General features: G+C 42.1%; 1 protein-coding gene and 1 long non-coding RNA gene across 4 annotated transcripts in view; one reads left to right on the forward strand and one right to left on the reverse strand.

The window, feature by feature from the left end:
- The window catches only part of LOC137487546 (uncharacterized), a 56,996-nt gene extending 41,804 nt beyond the window's left edge, over positions 1-15,192 (forward strand). For 2 of the 3 annotated variants that reach the window (XR_012390111.1, XR_012390109.1), the window contains exons 3-4: positions 725-839; positions 990-4,221. This is a non-coding gene — a long non-coding RNA (uncharacterized lncRNA). Of the gene's footprint in view, positions 1-724; positions 840-989; positions 4,222-12,912 lie in introns of those variants that run through there. The other variant, XR_012390110.1, reaches the window with a different exon arrangement.
- LOC141377646 (uncharacterized) overlaps positions 1-20,000 on the reverse strand; it is a 36,785-nt gene that overhangs the window by 14,286 nt on the left and 2,499 nt on the right. The window contains exon 2 of the mRNA XM_073922407.1: positions 6,127-6,279. The gene's annotated coding sequence lies outside the window, so the exon portion shown is untranslated. The remainder of the gene's footprint in view (positions 1-6,126; positions 6,280-20,000) is intronic.

Below are 20,000 nucleotides of genomic sequence, written 5' to 3' on the forward strand. Positions count from 1 at the left end.
ATCTGATCACACACACACCACACCACACACACTCATACTCACACAGACATACACCCATTCATACTAACACACATACTCTTTTCGACACACACACTCACAATGTGTTGCTCTGTGGACTCACAGCAAGAAGGTCAATGGTTCAAGTCTCGGCTGGGTCAGTTGGTGTTTCTGTGTGGAGTTTGCATGTTCTCCTTGTGTTGGTGTGGGTTTCCTTCGGGTGCTCCGGTTTCCCCCACAGTCCAAACACATGCGCTATAGGGGAAATGATCAACTACACTGGCCGTAGTGTATGAGTGTGTGTGAATGAGTGTGTATGGGTGTTTTCCAGTACTGGGTTGCGGCTGGAAGGGTATCCGCTGCGTATAACATATGCTGAAATAGTTGGTGGTTCATTCCCCTGTGGCCACCCCTGATAAATAAAGGAACTAAGCCGAAGAAAAATGAATGCATGAATGTAGTCTCCATAGACTGCCAGAAGCATGAAGCTGTCACACTGCTGTCACTATGCTGACATGTTTCCATTTGTAGCTCCTCCTTCTTCTAAAAAAAAAAAAATCACCTCATTTGCATTTAAAGTGACAGTCACCAAAACCTCACAATTAGGATCAAAGCCTGAACGGGTCAGTTTCAGAGAGCTGGAGAACATTATCTGTGTGCTGTTCTCAGCTATTCCAGCAAGATTTTCCTTTAGATGTGAATGAAACTCTTCTGTCTGCTTTTGTAGGAGGATGTTCCTGCTGAAGGTGTGACTCAGGGCATCCACACATCAGCTCTGCGTGCTTCAGTGACCGCCGTCTGCAGTGTTTGTGGACGAACGTGACTTTTAACCCGGTCAGCAGGTCAGCGCTTTACACCTCCTTTTCTAGAGCTGTTTATACATGTGTGTGTGTGTGTGTGTGTGTGTGTGTGTGTGTGTGTGTTGGAGGACATTCATCAGTGAGCTGCTCTGAACTCAGCCAGGACTGACGGTTTGTGTTTCATTTATCAAGAAATCCTGAGTGTGAATCCAAACAAGAAGACAGGAGCAATTCTGCTGCCGAAAGCTGTAGTGATAGCAGCGCTTAAATCACCAACACTGCTGCTGCCATCAACACTCCGGCACCGAGTATCAATAATGACAAAACACCGAGACTCCTTTACTCAAAACCTCCTCAAAACACCCTAGCAACAGCAAAACATCCTCTCAGAAAACACTAGCAACCACCCAAAACATCTTATCAACTACTTAAAGAACTCTTGCAACTGCACAACAACCTTTTAGAACACCCTAGCAACTGCACAACAACCTTTTATAACATCCTAGCAACTGCACAAAAACCTTTTATAACACCCTAGCAACTGCACAACAACCTTTTAGAACACCCTAGCAACTGCACAACAACCTTTTATAACACCCTAGCAACTGCACAACAACCTTTTATAACACCCTAGCAACTACAAAAAACCTTTTAGAACACCCTAGCAACTGCACAACAACCTTTTATAACATCCTAGCAACTGCACAAAAACCTTTTATAACACCCTAGCAACTGCACAACAACCTTTTAGAACACCCTAGCAACTGCACAACAACCTTTTATAACACCCTAGCAACTGCACAACAACCTTTTATAACACCCTAGCAACTACAAAAAAACCTTTTAGAACACCCTAGCAACTGCACAACAACCTTTTAGAACACCCTAGCAACTGCACAACAACCTTTTAGAACACCCTAGCAACTGCACAACAACCTTTTATAACACCCTAGCAACTGCAAAAAAACCTTTTAGAACACCCTAGCAACTGCACAACAACCTTTTAGAACACCCTAGCAACTGCACAACAACCTTTTAGAACACCCTAGCAACTGCACAACAACATTTTAGAACACCCTAGCAACTGCACAACAACCTTTTAGAACACCCTAGCAACTTCACGGCAACCTTTTAGAACACCCTAACAATTTCATAGCAACACACAGGACACCTACTGTATGCAACCGTACAGGAAACAGGATACCCTAGCGACTACATAGAAATATTTTAGAACACCCTAGCAACTGTATAGCAACACCCAGGATATCGTAGCAACTGCAAAGCAACACTCAGAACACCCTAGCAAATACATGTCAACATCCAGGACACCCTAGAAACTTCATAGTAACCATCCTGAAACCCTTGAAACTTCATAGCAACACCCAGCACACATAGCAACCATCTGGGACACGCTAGCAATTGCATATCAGCTCTCAGGACACCTTTGCATAGCAACTCCATAGCAACACCCAGGACACTTTAGCAACTGCAAAGCAACTACCCAGGACACCATAGCAACTGCAAAGCAGCACCCAGCACAGCCTAACAACTACATAGCAACACTCAGAACACCCTAGCAACTGCATAGCAGCACTCTGGACACCTTAGCAACTACACATCAACACCCAGAACACCTTAGCAACTGCATAGCAACACCAAGGACACCCTAGTATCTGCATAGCAACACCCAGGACACCTAGCAACTGCGTAGAAACACCCAAAACATCCTAGGCACTACATAGCAACACCCTAGTAACTGCATCGGAACATGTAGGACAATCTAATGACTGCATAGCAACACTCAGGACATTTTAGCAACTGCATAGCAGCACCCAGGACATCTTAGCAACTGCATAGCAACACCCAGGACACCCTAATAACTGCATAGCAACTCACAGGATACCCTACCAGCTACGTAGCGACAATCGGGACACACTAACAACTGCACAGCAACACTCAGGACACCATATCAACTGCATAACAACACCCAGGACATCTTAGCAACTGCACAGCAACACTCAGAACACCCTATCAACTGCATAGCAACACCCTGGACACCTTAGCAACTGCATAACAACACCCAGAACACCCTAGCATATGCATAGCAACACCAAGGACACCCTAGTATCTGCATAGCAACACCCAGGACACCCTAGCAACTACATAGCAACACTCAGGACACCTTAGCAACTGCACAGCAACACTCATAACTCCCTATTAACTGCATAGCAACACCCAGGACACCTTAGCATCTGCGTAACAAACAGAAAACCCTAGCAACCGTGTATAGCCTTGAGAGTGTGTGAACTGTAGAGTTGTGCACTGCAGTGTGTTGGTGTGTCAGATATCTCTCTGGTCTGCAGTGAGGGAGCTGGAGGTGAAGCTGGAGTGAGGAGTGTTTGTTTTCTCTGCTGAGGAGCATCACACATCTGTCAGCATGTGTGTGTGTATGTGTGCGTGTGGAGTCTGCCGTGTGTTTTATCTGCTGTGAAGCTTCATGTCGTCTGGTCACACCTCAGAGCATCTCCACCGCTGACCCTCAGAGCACTGACTGATATATACATATACTGATGTATTGGTGTGAAGATCTGACAGGAGCTTCACACAGGAGTCTAAATAAACCGCAGCAGCCACACGTGACGGAAACCATGAGAAAACAAGCGCTGTTGATCCAGCACAGTGTGAAGGAGACAAACCAGAGGTCAGCGCCACACGGCTGGAGTGTGTTCACATGTACAGCCAGGTGTGGAGCAGAAGAATGAACATCAGCACACACTGGGAGAGATGCTGGATCTCACTGTACAAACCCACAGGAGCTTCACATTCCTGAAATTATAGCGACGCTCACACACTTTTACATTCCAGTGCACTGTTAATCTTTAGAATCTGGCTGAGTGTTGTACTGACGATAGTAGTGTGTGTGTGTGTGTGTGTGTGTGTGTGTGTGTGTGTGTTTTGATCAGCTGCAAGGTGTGTCTGGACTCCTGCTAGCAAAATCAAAGCTCTAATGATCAGCAGGTGTGTGTGTGTGTGTGTGTGTGTGTGTTTTCTCGGCAGATCATCTCTCATTTTACCTGGACCAGGACCAGACACCGTCTTTTACGTTAAACAAGTGGTTTAGGCCCTGTGCATGCCTCTTAGTGTGTGTGTGTGTGTCTGTGTCCATGTCTTTGTATGGGTCTGTGTTGGGTGTATGTGTGTGCATGCGTGTTTGTGTTTGTGTGTGTGTGCATGCAGCAGTATGTCTATGTTTGTGTACATGTGTACATACACGTGTGTGCATTTAATGTGTGATATGTGTGTGTGGTGAGAGTGTGATGTATGTGATATTTGTGGTTGTGTGTGTGTTTAATGTGTGTTCAACCATCCTCCTGCAGGGGGAGCCGTAAGGTGTTGGTGCATTGTGGAATGGGTTGTGGTCGAAGGTTAGGACAATGACAACCCCATCGTCAGGCACAGAAACTGGCTCTTGGAACATGGAATGTCACCTCACTGGGAGGGAAGGAGCCTGAGCTTGTGCGGGAGGTAAAACAGTACCGACTAGAGATAGTTGGGTTCACCTCTATGCACAGCTGGGTCTCTGGAACTCAACTTCTTTAGAAGGGCTGGACTTTCTTCTACTCTGGAGTTGCCCACAGTGAAAGGCGGTGGGCCGGTGTGGGCTTGTTTATAGCTCCCCATCTTAGCTGGTTGGAGTTTTCCTCTGTGAACAAGAGTGTTGCCACCCTGTGCCTTCAAGTCAGGGATTGGTCTCTCACTGTGGTTTCTTACTTGTCTCTACAATATCGCATGGAGGTTAGGGACAGTACCTCTGGACTGGGCAACTAAGGTGGTGGTTTTCATTTTTAAGAAGGGGGACCGGAGGGTGTGCTATAACTATAGGGGGATCACACTCCTCAGCCTTCCTGGGAAAGTCTATGCCAGGGTACTGGAGAGGAGGATTCGGCCGATGGTTTAACCAAGGGTCCTGGAGGAACAATGTGTTTTTTGTCCAGGCTGTGATACACTGGACCAGCTCTATACCCTCACCAGGGTGCTCGATGGTTTATGGGAGTATGCCCAACCAGTCCACATGTGTTTTGTGGACTTGGAGAAGGCGTTTGGCCGTGTCCCATGTGGCATTCTGTGGAGGGTTTTCTGGGAAGATGGGGTCAGTGGTGCTCTGTCTCGTCCCAGAGTAGACGTCTGGTTTGCATTGCCGGCAATAAGTCAGACTTGTTTCCACTGCATGTTGCACTTTTGTTCAACCATTTGCCACTAATTCTGTTCATAATTGTTATGGACAGAATTTCTATGTGTAGCCTTGGGCCGGAAGGGGTCCGGTTCGGGGACCACAGGATTTCATCTCTGTTATTCGCAGATGATGTTGCACTGTTGGCTTCATTGAACATGGACCTTCAGCATGCACTGGGGTGGTTTGTTGCCAAGTGTGACGCGGCTGGGATGAGAATCAGCACCTCCAAGTCCGAGTCCATGGTGTTCCACTGGAAAAAGGTGGTTTGCCATCTCCAGGTTGGAGTAAAGTCCTTACCCCAGGTGAAGGAGTTCAAGTATCTTTGGTTTTTGTTCACAAGGATGGAGCGTGAGGTTGACAGGCATATAGGTGCAGCAGCAGCAGTAATGCGTGTGATATACCGGTCTGTTCTGGTAAAGAAGGAGCTGAGCCGAAAGGCAAAGCTCTCGAGTTACTGTTCAGTCTACGTTCCTACACTCACCTATGGTCTTGAGCTTTGGGTCATGACCAAAAGGACAAAATCTTGGATACAAGCAGCCAAAATGAGATTCCTCCGCAGGGTGGCAGGGCGCACTCTTACAGACAGGGTGAGGAGCTCTGACACTCGGGAGGAGCTTGGAGTAGAGCCACTGCTCCTCCACATCGAGAGAAGTCAGCTGAGGTGGCTCGGGCATCTGTTTCTGATGCCTCCTGGACGCCTACCTAGGAAGGTGTTCCAGGGATGTCCCACCGGGAGGAGGCTTCGGGGAAGACCCAGGACACGCTGGAGGGACTAGGTCTCTCAGCTGGCCTGGGAACACCTCGGGATCCCCCCGGAGGAGCTGGAGGAAGTGTCTGGGGAGAGGGAAGTCTGGGGTTCTCTCCTTAGACTGCTGCCCCTGTGACCCGGCCGCAGAAAAGCAGTGGAAAATGAATGAAGGAATTTATTATGAGTGTAATGTGTGGTGTGTGTATGTGTGTGTGGTGAGAGTGTGACATTTCTATTTGTGTGTGTGTGTTTAATGTGTGATTTGTATGTGTGTATGGGGAGAGTGTGAAATGTGATAAGTGTATTTGTGTGTGTGTGGGTGTGTGTGTGTGTGTGTTTTCTGCCACCTGACTCATTAGTGCAGCAGGTGTGTGTGCAGGCTGAGCTCCGCCTCCTCCATTACTGTCATCTTCAGTGTTGCGTCTCGTCCTCCAGGACTCAGCAGGAGTTACTGCAGTAATTCTGCTCTCATGATACACTCCACTGCTGTCTGTCACTCCCTGCTGACACACACACACACACACACACACACATGCGCGTGCAAGTAAAAAAAAAGCAGTGCAGCAAGTTGCTCTACAATTTTAAGTCAAAGAGTGTTTTTGACAGTAGAATTAATTAAGGGTGGAAAAAATGGATGCATTGCGATTTCTTCTGTCTAACAATTCTGAATCAGTTCTCAAATGTTCACATCATCTCTGTATTCAAATGACATGAGCTCGAACAGAAAATGAAGCATTGATCAGTACAGCATGAGAAATATTGCAGAAATCTGAAGACATTTCTGTATCTGTAAATGAACTGAAGGGCAGCTCTGGATACAGTGGGAAGGATCTGCTTTATAGGTCTATAATCTGATGTCGGGTCTGCTCAGGTGTGGAATGACCCAGCTGAATGAACCCTTCTGTACCACCAGTGAACACGAGTTGAATGATTTCCCAGTGAAGGTGTTGCTCCGTGAATGTTCAATAGCACAGATCTGTTTGTGTAGCTCCGGCAGCAGTGTGTTCTGCTCGTTAAAGGCTGATGAAGGTTCCCATCACGCCCCTGAAACGCAAGACTGAGCAGATCAGAAAAGCCTTTCACTGCGACTGTGTTTCAACAGAGGAAATCCTCTCAGAGCCGCTCTGCGGGTGTCCAGTGGACTTACAGCTCCTGCTTACAGACGGGTTCAGCCTGGCCCTGGCACACACACACACACACACACACAAACAAGTTTGATGGTGAATTACTGTTTCTCGGCTCTAGATCCAGGATAGTAGTTTGGCCTCAGACCTCGGCCAATCCCTGCTTACTGTAAGCACTTCCTGTTCCTGTCACCGCAATGACATGCATTTGTGCAGCTGCGGCTGATAATGTGATTAATCTCTGATAATTGATGGGCTGGAGGCCAAACACACACATACACACACACACACACACACACACACACACACACACAGACACAAGCTTTCACACAGGCGGAGGGAGAGATGTTTGCAGTCCCTCAGGAACGCAGATTCAGGGGCCCGGGGCCGATTTATGAGCTCCAGGACACACAAATCTCAGTGTTTCTACATGAGCATGTGAGGAGGGCTCCGTCCTCTTCTCCCTTTAGTCTGCTTTAAAGTCAACAACATCAAACACACACTGCAGGCATCAACTCAAACATCTATCTATCCATCCATCCATCCTTCCATCCATCCATCCTTCCATCCATCCATCCATCCATCCATCGCCAGTGGTCATCACCTGAGTGACTGGTTTGCCTTGTTTTCCTCAGTGAGCTGTTGTTTCTGTGTCTCGCTGGTGTATGTTTGATGTTTGCGAGTCTGCAGTTTTTGGGAGTCTGGGATTTTTGGTCAACGCCGCTATTGGACCATTCTGAGGGTGTGGTGAGTTCCTGGTCGTGATTTGATGAATGGTTCAGGCGGACAGTATATGCTGCAGATCTCTGCACTGTTAATGTTCTCAGTGTAATATCCGTGGTGTGTGTGTGTGTGTGTGTGTGTGTTGTAGGCCATGGTGTGAGGTGGAGATGAGCTTTAAATAATGAGTGTCGGGGTCAGAGCCTCACAGCGGCCCTCATGGGGCCCTTCAGCAAGATTTGCGTGCGGCGTCAGCTGAGAAACACACAACAGGAGCTGGAATATGTGTGTGTGTGTGTGAGTGTGTGTGTGTAGCAGGTCATGACCGCTGAGGCCTGAGCTGAGAAATAACATGAACCGATCGAGTTTCAGGACTACAGACCCTAAATCTGAAGAGCTGCAGTGATAAACATCAGCCTGCAGAGTCAAAACACACACACACACACACACACACACACACACACACACTATAGAGATCAGGGCAATCACTCACTGCTCCTCCAGATCACACTGTACACTACTAGATCCTGCAGAGAACTGACTACCTGACATCTGGATAAACTTATTCATCCATCCATCCAGAAAATCATCCAGAAATTCATCCATCCATCCATCCATGCATCCATCCATCCGTATATCTATCCATCAGTTCAAGAAAACCAATCCATCCATCCATCCAGAAATTCATCCATCCATGCATCCAACCATCCATCCATGCATCCATCCTTCCATCCATCCATCCATCCATCCAGAAAATCATCCATCCATCAATCCATCCATCCATCCATCCATCCATCTATCCATCCATCCATTCATTGATATATCCATCCTTCCATCCATCCAGAAAATCATCCATCCATTCATCCATCCATCCATCCATCCATCCATCCATCCATCCATCCATCCATCCATCCATCCAAATAGCTATCATCCATTCATCCCTCCAAAAACTATCCATCCATCCATTCATCCAAATGTCTGTCTGTCCATCCGTCCCATATCTGACGTCAGCTGCTGTAATAAAGGTCATCATTAATGCCTCCTCTCAGTCTGTTGTTCACTCTTCTTCACAGTTTATCTGAGTTTGTGTCGTTTCAGCGCTGGATAAATGAACTCCTCCTCTCCGTCTCCTGGGAGTAAACTAATCGTCTCAGCGAAACTAAAGACGTGACTAAGTGGAGAGTGTGAGTGGAAGAGGAATAGTCTGCAGCTTTAGGAAAATGTTTGTCCAACAGCGCCGATGCATCTGTGCATGAGTTTAACACATGCTGCACAATCCATCTGTCAGATCTGAGCTGAGTTCATTCATTTCTGTCCCCAAAACACCATCAATCCTTCAGTCTGACGATGCACAACTAATCCATCTGCACATCTGAGGGCCACAAACACACACTGAGCGTCACACTTCACCAATGATATTACACAATGCATTTCTAGATGATTTCCTTTGCTGTGCATTTTAGTTTAGATTTAGTTTGCTCCTTTAAAGGTCATCTATGATGCTTAAATCTCTTTTATGCGTCGTTTAACCCCAGTTGTGTGTGTGTGTGTGTGTGTGTGTGAGTCTCTCCAGCAGCCTCTGATGCTTAGCAGTACTGAACTGTGTTTATTATAATCAGACTTGATGCAGAAACACTGTGATTGACATTCTCCTGCTGTACGTGTCATCAGAGGGGGAAAGCCCCGCCCACTAGTGCCCATCTCTCCACCTCATTAGCATAAACAGCAGGCCTGAGTGAGAAGCAGCCGTCTGTCCATTAGCCATTAGAGTGTTTGAGCTGCTGAAGATGATGTCAGCATAGACTAAGAGGATTATAGATGTGGAGATATAGATGAACAGCGACAGGAGCGACATAGACTGATAGAAGCATGAACACACACTCACACTGAAGCACACATGACCAGCACTCACAACACACACACTGCTGTTTTACACCTAATGCGCAGCCGTCTGTAGCTCCGCCCTCTTCTGAAAAGACCACCCTCTCATTTGCATTTAAAGCAGCAGTCAGTTAATCCCGTTAGAGAGCAACACATGTTGAACACATCCTGAGCTGTGATTGGCTGGATGTGATTGGAAACGCTGGGTTGCAGTGGGCGAGTGGACGGCATGTTTAGTGCAGTTAAAGACCTCCGTGTTCATCTAAAATTCATTTCATAGAGTCTCTTTCAGCGAGAGCTCAGATCGACTGCAGCTGCTGAGAAATCTGTTCCACATGTGAGATGAGGAGCGTCCTTTACCTCTCCTAGAGCACTACAGCACACACACACACGTCCAAACACACACACACACACACACACGTCCAAACACACAACGAAAGCACGCACACACGTATAAACACACATGCACATTCAAACATGCATTAACAAACACAAATGCACACACATTACAAATACACACATGCACAAATGCGCACACACATGCACAAACTCATATGCACACTAAAACAAAACATGCACAAGAAATAACACACAGAAACACACATGCACACAAACGTTAAAAACACACACACACATACACACAAACACACATGCAGACTCTAACATGCACAAACACACAAATGCACATGCATGCACAAATCCGCGCACACACAAACACGCACAGACACACAAACACACATGCACACTCTAACATACACAGACACACAAACGCACATGCACAAACATACACAAACATGCATGCACACGTTACAAACACACACATGCACACATGCGTACACACACAAACATGCATGCACACTCAAACATGCCTGAAAAACTAACGAAGGAATGCACAAGCATGCAAATGTTACACACACAAACACACACACACACACACATGCTCTAACATGCACAAAAACCCAATCACACAAACGCACATGCACACACATTACAAACACACACATGCACAATTGCGCGCGCACACACAAATACACAAACACACATGCACACATTATAAACACACAAAGTTATGCACAAATGCACACAAACACACACACACACACACATGCACACTCTAACATGCACAAACACACATGCACACGTTATAAACACACAAAGTTATGCACAAATACACACAAACACACACATACACATGCACACTCTAACATGCACAAACACACATGCACATGTTACAAACACACAAAGTTATGCACACAAACACACACATTTTGTAGATATTTGTACTGCTAAACAAGACTGAACATTTGTTGTTGTTGTTTATGTTCTGCAATATGCCCACCAGTACAGCAGGATCAGCTCATCCAGTGTTGTGTGTCGGACTCAGACAGAGGTTTATAATCAGCTTCATGCACGAGTGCTTCATTCATTCAGAATAACTGAAACACTCGCAGATGACCAGCTCAGTCGAGGCTTCAGTGTGTTTTTAAAACCCAGAGAGAGAGAAAAGCAGTGAGAAAATGCTTCCAGAAGAGTGTGTGTTGTCCTGTTCTGATGATGCATGCGCTGCAGATCCGTGAGCTCTGAGCTGTAAATTAGCGGTGAATTTGCTCTCTGGCCTGTGAAGGTATTGGCTGAGATAAATCTGCCTCGTCTTCTGTCTGCGGGATGACGGATACCTCTCTCTCTCTGCAGCTGCAGATGAATATTACATTCCTGGCAGAAGTCTTTATGTTCCTTCCTGCCCAATGGATGAATGCGGTGCTTGCGTCCGGTTCACTGACAGCACAGAGTTTCTTCAGCTGGCCGGTAAAGCGGCACCAGAAACCGCTCCAGATCTCCTGCTGTTCTTCTGCACCTGTTCACATTTACTCCAGGTGCTGCAGCTCAAAGTCTGACTCGCTGTAATCTACAATATATAATCTATACTCTATAATGTATAACCAACAGAAAAAAGTGCAGAAAAGGCAACAAATATAGACTTTGCGTGTACGATTATAGTCTGAAGAATAATCCTGGTTTCACAGTTATCCCTATTATTATGCATTCATTGATTTCAAAATACTACTAGTTTAGAAAATTACTTCTTATATTTTAAAGTGTTTTTTACTGCTCAGTAAGCAAATAATAAAGGACAAAATAATTATAAAAAACAAACAAAAGTCCATTTCACTGTGGACGTCAAAATAAGGGATAAACGTTTTCATTTAAACATAAGCGATAAATTTACACTGAAATAAACAACAGAACAATAAATGAATACATAAAAAGATAGTGGGCCTATTTGTCTAATGTAAATCTAAACTACATATGAGCGCAGTATTTCCCTTTTAAAGAGAACAAATGTAGTCAAAGGCTGCTGAACCGCAAGAAAAGAAAGAACTTGCATGCGCAGAACACGCAACATGTGAACCGCCCTTAGTTCATAGCCTCAGCCATAGTTAATCCAGTGTGTGTGAGCCTCTGTGTACAAGCTTGCAGTTTTAAATTAGCGTACAGTGGGTTTTGTTCCGTGCAGAGAAGCTTTCTGATTCATTAATTGGGACGAATTAAAGTGTGGGTAATAGTGAAATCGGTTAATTGTTGCATCCCTTTATGACTTTTTAAAAAAAGAACAATCATTTTGCTCGTCGAAAAATGCATCTTGATTTACATTTTTATATTTTTAGATATTTCTTTACTAGAAACAAGAAACAAAAGCATTTTTTACAGTGTAAGAGCCGGATGCAGCACTGAAAATGAAAATTAGAGTCTAAAATAGGCATGGTGGAGTCTTTAACGTCATCCTTCAAGACAAGATATTCTTAAATACATTATACATCAACAAACAAATAAAAAATCAATAGTTCAACTCTTTTTATATGGTTAGGAAGCAGGCAAAATATGTGTGTTTTTAAGTTTATAATGATGATATATAGCTCAGAATAAGTGTGTTGTTTCATTATTAATATTTCTGTAGCTCTGAAGGATTTATTTCACCAGTATTTGACATTTTAATTGCACAAAGGTTATCTAAACCATGAAAAGAGACACTTTGCTGGCATTTAATGACTCCTGTGGATATAAAATCACTTTTGAAAATGAATTTTGATGCAGAAACAAAAACAGGACGTCTTATATGTGTGCGTATTGAAAGTTGAGTGTGTGTATGGGTGTTTTCCAGTACTGTGTTGCAGCTAGACTGGTATCCTCTGTGTAAAACATATGCTGGAATAGTTGGCGGTTCATTCCACTGTGGTGACCTCTGATGAATAGCTGAAGGAGAATGAATGAAGGTTTTGACTGATCTGTAAGTTTGAGTCAGGATGTGTGTGTAAGATGAGGACTGTGTGAGTGTGAGTTCTCCTGGTTTGTGTTTCTGCATCTGCTCTGCCAGTTTCTCTCACTCTTTTATCACCGTTTATTTGCCAGCGCCTGAAATACAGATCAGCTCCAGACGTTCAGTGTGTGCAGGAATACACACGCTGGCTGCAGCTTTACTGAAGGGAAACGGCAGCTTGTGTTTCAGTCAAAGCGACGAGGTCTTCCAGAGCTCACACACTTTCTGCAGGACTCTACAGGAGCTGTGAAATCATACATTACAGCCCAGTTGCTCTGTTGATTTCTGTTATATGTTGTATGTCTTAAATGTTACGTCCTGATAAAGAGCAGATCATTTATTTAATGTTCTGATATAGGGAAAATTGGAATTTCATAGGGTGTCCAAACTTTTTCACATGACTGTCTGTTTGTCCTCTGTGTTTTATCTGCTCAGTCCTGCCTGTAGGGACTCATAGAGCATCCAGTGCCTTTGAGCTTGCTGGTGGATTATGTGCCATTTAACTAAATTCAGTTTTGATAGCATGTTCCTTCAGTGAGTGTGTGAGAACAGCGCTCTGGTGTGTTTCAGCTGAATTGAGCTGGACTGCAGTGAATGTTAAATCTTTCCAGTCCAACTCTCCGGTATTGTGAAAGCTGATTGTTTTGTTTATTGGCTGCAGGACTCTGTTCCATGACGCTGGATGAACATAGTCAGGACTACAGGATTATTAAAGCAAGTAGTGTTCTTTGATCTCTCCTCTTTCATGGACAATGAAAGGAAGATAACCTGAAAATAACTAAAACATAATCTGAACATAACCAGAACATAACTTGAACATAACTTGAATATAGCTTGAAAATAACCTGAACATAATCTGAAAATATCCTGAACATAACCTGAGAATAACCAAAACATAACCTGAACATAGCTAGAACATATCTGAAAATTGTCAGAACATAACCTGAACACAACCTATAAAGATAACTTAACTTGAAAATAACCAGAACATAACCTGAAAATTAACAAAAAATCCTAACCTGAACATTACTTGAAAATAATTTGAACATAACCTAAACATAACGTAAATGCTACCTGAACATATCCAGAACATAACCTGATCATAACCTGAATATAACCTGTAAAATAACCAGAGCATAACCTGAACATACTGTAATCCAAATATTACTAAAACACAGCCAAAGCAAATCTCGAACATAACCTAAAAATAGCCAGAGCACAACATGAAAATAACCGGAACATGATCTGAAAATTAACAATATAATCCTAACCTGAACATAGCTTGAAAATAATCTGAACATAACCAAAACATAACGTAAATATTACTTGAACATATCCAGAACATAACACGAACACCAGAACACAACCAGAACATAACCTGATCATAACGTGAATATAACCTGTAAAAAAACCAGAGCATAACCTGAACATAATCAAATATAACTAAAAACAACCAAAACATATCTCGAACATAACCTGAACATTCTCATAACATAAACTGAACAGAACCAGAACACAAATTGAACACAACCAGAACATAACCAAAGCATAAACTTAAAACAACCAGAACATAACCTAAATATCATAAGACCATCACCAGATTATAACCAGAACACTATCTGAAAATACCCAGAACATATCCTGAACATAACAAGAACATTACCAGATCATAACCAGAACACTATCTGAATATTACCAGAACATAAACTAAACCTGAAAATAATCTGAACATTACCAGAACATAACCGAAATAATACCAGAACATAACCTGAACAAAATCTGAAAATAACCTGAATATTACTAGAACCTAAAACATAGTCCGAACAAAACCTGAAAATAACCTGAACATAATCCGAAAATAACCCAACATTACCAGAACACAACCAGAACACAACCTGAACATAACCTGAACATAACCTGAACATAACCTGAACATAACCTACTCTAGAGCAGGTTAGCCGTACAGCCTAACATACCACAGTAATCAGTGTTTAGTGTGGTAAACAGTGTTCTGTGTTATACACTCGTGCACTGAAGCAGCAGAAACAGCACACAGCTTCATCTGGCCTCTTTAAATCAGCTGTCATAAACACAAAGGGCTTCATTGACTCTTGGGTTTGTGTCATTTATCAGCTCGTTTCTTCACTAATGGTGTGTGAACGACCCCTCGCTCAGGTCTGTGTGTTTTTGCGGTGCAGAATTTGTGTGTGGTGTCGCGGTCAGCCGTGAAGCTGCTGTCTGTGGATCATTGACTACATCACACCCACCATACAGAAACATTTGGGGTCTGCTTAAAAACACACTGCACCTTTCACCCCCTATACCAATATGAAATATTTTAAAAATACATGTTTACTTGACCCTTCAACTTCCACTCTTTGAGTATTTTTTATTGTCCATTTTCTTTGGTTAAGTTGGGTTCTTGAGTTTTTGTTTTAATGATATGGACGTTAGGTTGTTGGTTACACAAGGGGTAGTTTACACAAAAATTAAAGTAAAGTAAAAATTAAAGTACTTTGCTTGCCCTCATCAATCCTCTATGAGATTCTTTCATCTGTTAGAGACAAAAGAAGATATTTTGAAGTATGTTAGAAACCTGTAATCGTTGACATCCATAGTTATAGTAATAATAAATTTGATTTGTAATGCGCTTTTCTTAGACTCGCTACAAGGCAAAATATGAACAATACAAGGCAAAATAGTATTTGCTTTTCCTATTATAGAAGTCAATGGTTACAGGTTTTCAGAATTCGTCAAATGATCTTCTTTTGTGTTTAACAGAAGACAGAAACTCATAAAGATTTAGAGCCATTTGCGAGAGACTAAATAGTGAGTCAATTTTATTGTTTGGGTGAACTATCCCTTTAAAAGAAGAAATAATATTGTTTACTTTATAATTTTCTTTCCAATGTGTACAGTATGTAAATATGTATTTGGTTCATGAATTACAGATATTTCTACTGGTATATAATATTTAAATAATAATAATAATCGCCTCACAGCAAGAAGGTCGCTAGTTTGAGTCTCGGCTGGGTCAGTGTGTGTTTCTGTGTGGAGTTTGCATGTTCTCCCTGTGTTGGCGTGGGTTTCCTCCGGGTGCTCCGGTTTCCCCCACAGTCCAAACACATGCGCTATAGGGGAACTGATCAACTACACTGGCCGTAGTGTATGAGTGTGTATGGGTGTTTTCCAGTACTGGGTTACAGCTGGAAGAACATCCTCTGTGTAAAACATATGCCAGAGTAGTTGGCAGGTCATTCCGCAGTGGTGACTCCTGATGAATAAAGGGACTAAGCTGAAGGAAAATGGGCACTCTACATGGGGAGAACATGCAAACTCCACACAGAACACCAACTGACCCAGCTGGGACTCGAATCAGCAACTTTCTTACTGTAAGGCCTCAGTGGGACACCACTAAACCACTATGCCGGCCCTTTTGATACTAATGACACATTAATACACAACTGTTGTTTAACTTGACATGCAGAAATCGTCAGCGGCTCCTTTAAGAAGTTTTTCCTCTATCAGGAAGTGGTAATGAGAGTGCACCAGAGGTCAAAGTTCAGCTGTAAAGTTGAGCACATTTGCAGAAATGACTTAATTCCACTTTTAATCCCACTCATGCGTGTCCATGTGAAGTGCTCAGATCATGTGACGCGCTGTAACCGTTTCCATAATCATCCGGCATTATGTAATCATCTTTATTAGCTGATTGAGAGCCACCTGTGGGATTCGAGCACAGATTTCTCCAAGTGTGGAACTCAAGCGTATCTGTGGAAAAATATGCCTCAGTGCCTGTGTGTGTCGTCTGTGGAGTTTAGAAGGGCTTGACGGAGAGCATTTTGGGTAATGTAGGCTGGATAGTGTAACAAGATATGCTTCCAACCACCTATTTTTATGTGCATCTTGGAATATTGCTTAATAATGCTTAATGGAAATGCCGTACATTTTAAAAATGTGCAGAAAAAAAGTATTTGCAGGATGAAGTAGGATAAAAATAATCAGAACATTACCTGAACATAACCTGAACATTACCAGAACATTACCTGAACATAACCTGAACATAACCAGTACATAACCTGAACATTACTAGAACATAACCTGGACATAACCTGAACATAATCTGAACATAACCTAAACATTACCAAAACATAACCTGAACATAATCTAAACATAACCTAAACATTACCAGAACATAACCTTATCATAATCTGAACATAACCTGAACATTACCAGACCATAACCTGAACATAATCTAAACATAACCTAAACATTACCAGAACATAACCTGATCATAACCTGAACATAACCTGATCATAATCTGAACATAAACAGAACATAAACTAAAAATAATCTGATCATTAACTGAAAATAATCTGAACATTACCAGAACATGACCTGAACATAACCAGAAAATAATTTGAAAATGATCTGAACATTACTAGAACATTACCAGAACATAAACTGAACGTGACCTGAGCATAACCTGAAAAGAACCATAGGATAACCTGAACATAACTAGAACATAACCTGAAAAGAACCATAACAACCTTAACATAACTAAACACAAGCTGAAAAGAACCATAACATAACCTGAAAATTAACTGAACATAAGCAAAACATAACCTGAACATATCCAGAACATAACCTGAACATAACCTGAACATAACCTGAACATATCCAGAACATAACCTGATCATATCCAGAACATAACCTGAACATAACCTGATCATAACCTGAAAATAACCCGAAAATAACCAGAGCATAACCCAGACATAACCTGAAAATAGCCATAAACATAACCAGGACATAACCTGAAAATAACCTGAACACAACCTGACCATAACCTGAACATAATCCAAACATTACCAGAACAAAACCAAAACATAAACTGAAAATAACTTAAAAAAAACCAGAACATAACCTGAATTTAATCCTGAGTAGGATTAATTTTTTTATCCATTGTAAAAAAAGGTGCTTAAACTATTGGTGCGTCCCAAATTGCATACTTTACACTGTTCTGTGTCATGTTGTAGTATTAACAGTATAAGTAGTGCATTCACACGGTAAATTATAAGAAGAATAAGTGCACTTTAAATACCCGGATGATGCACTTATTCAGCTGTTAAATATAAGTGTGGAATATTAAACACTACATGCATTCAGGGCTCATAGTGTTGCTCATGTAGTGGAAGGGGTGGAGCTATGATTGAATGGGAGAGGCTACTGATTAAAGGGAGGAGCTATTGGCACTGAGGCTGGATTGTTTAATTTATTTTGGATTGTGAAGCAAAATTCTCAAAGTAACAGAGTGGAAAAGGACATGATATAACTTGCTATAATTTGTGGCGTTATTCAATTTAACTACTCGATTTCATTACAGTTTCTGTTTTTAAAACGTCATAAATGTACTAACACATCTTTTACATACTATAACTGCTACCCACAACTCCTTGTGCCGGATCAAAAAGTAAGTAAAGTAGTAAAGGAAGCCATCTTAAATGGAAGAAAAGAAGTTTGGTTATAGTTCACCTCATTTTGTCAGCAGTTTCTGAGTTGAGTTTGCTGACTGATGGAGTTTCTTCAATATCTGGCTTTCAGAAGCTGAAGCTGAGCTCACTTTCACTGCTCACTTCATCTAAAGCCCTACACTGGAAATTTCTGGCTGATTTAAGCCTTATCTGCATGCTATAGCACATCAGCTCAAATATTGAATGCATTGGACTATTAAAAATAAGACAGGCTGGAGTGGATCGATTTCAGAGCGCACACAGGTGCAGATTTCAGAACTTCAAATCTCCCATAAGCTGCTTACAGTAAAACCACGGAGAGTTCAGAAAGACCCTTCAGTATCAAAGAGTTCTGCAGGAGCCGGACGTCTTTAACAGGAGGATGTGTTCATATCGCAGGCCAGCAGACGCACTAAAGCCACCTGGAGAACTCTGCTCAAAGGAGGATATTAGAAACTTCTGCAAACACCTGAGAGTTTCACTCCTGACCTGACAGAAAAACATCCAGCCGGAGCTAAAGCAGATGGAGACTGCAAATAAATACTGCTCTTACTTAGACTTATTTCTAGTCCACATTTCTACAAATTCTTACATCAAGAAGCATTTCTAGACAAGTAAAAATAATATTGTATTAATTACAGAAACTGTAAATTAAAATGAAAAATTTCCTTAAAACAAGCAAAATAATCTGAGAATGAGGAAGAAAATGCTTGTTTTTGCATTGAAATTATTTTCTGTTGCTATGGTAACTCAAAAACCATAGTAACCAATATGTTGTGGTAATTCTAAAGTTGGTATGGTTACACAAGAATTAATAATTGGTCTGTTGTGGTGATACTACAGTTGCTATGGTAACACAAGGACTACAGTATTTAACCTGTTGTGGTGATTTTACAGTTGCTATGGTAACTCAAGAACTATAGTAATTTTTTGTTGTGGTGATTGTACAGTTGCTATGGTAACGCAAACACTATAGTAATTATACTGTTGTGGTAATTGTACAGTTGCTATGGTAACACTAACACTATAGTAACTAATCTGTTGTAATTCTACAGTTGCTATGGTAACTCAAGAACTATAGCAATTATTTTGTTGTGGTGATTCTACAGTTGCTATGGTAACGCAAACACTATAGTAATTATTCTGGTGTGGTAATTCTACAGTTGCTATGGTAACACTAACACTATAGTAATTAATCTGTTGTAATTCTACAGTTGCTATGGTAACTCAAGAACTATAGTAATTAATCTATTGTGGTGATTTTACAGTTGCTATGGTAACACAGCAACTCTAGTAACATAAACAAATGACCCAATACTGTAGTTTTCAGCAACTTTAGAGGGTTAGAAGTAGGGTTTATCACGCTTGTGTTATATTGCTGTGAGGTGATAGTGCTACCCACTGTGCCACCATGTCACCCTACTAAAAATCACTACAGTATTTTTAAAATCTGGATAACGGCAGATAAATAAAGATCAGGCAAAAAATGCTTTTTTTTGTCGTTTCAGTGTAGATCTGCATCAACACTTATTTTCAATCATATCCACAAGTTGATCATACACACTGAGTGGACTGAAACCGCTTTTGTCCCTGCACTGCTCATACAAATGAAGACTCAAAAACAGCATCTGAGTGTGGACAAAAGGCCAAAGCAGAGAGAAAAGTGTGCA

The sequence above is a fragment of the Danio rerio genome, chromosome 14 (genome assembly GCF_049306965.1).
Source record: "Danio rerio strain Tuebingen ecotype United States chromosome 14, GRCz12tu, whole genome shotgun sequence".
NCBI lineage: Eukaryota > Metazoa > Chordata > Actinopteri > Cypriniformes > Danionidae > Danio > Danio rerio.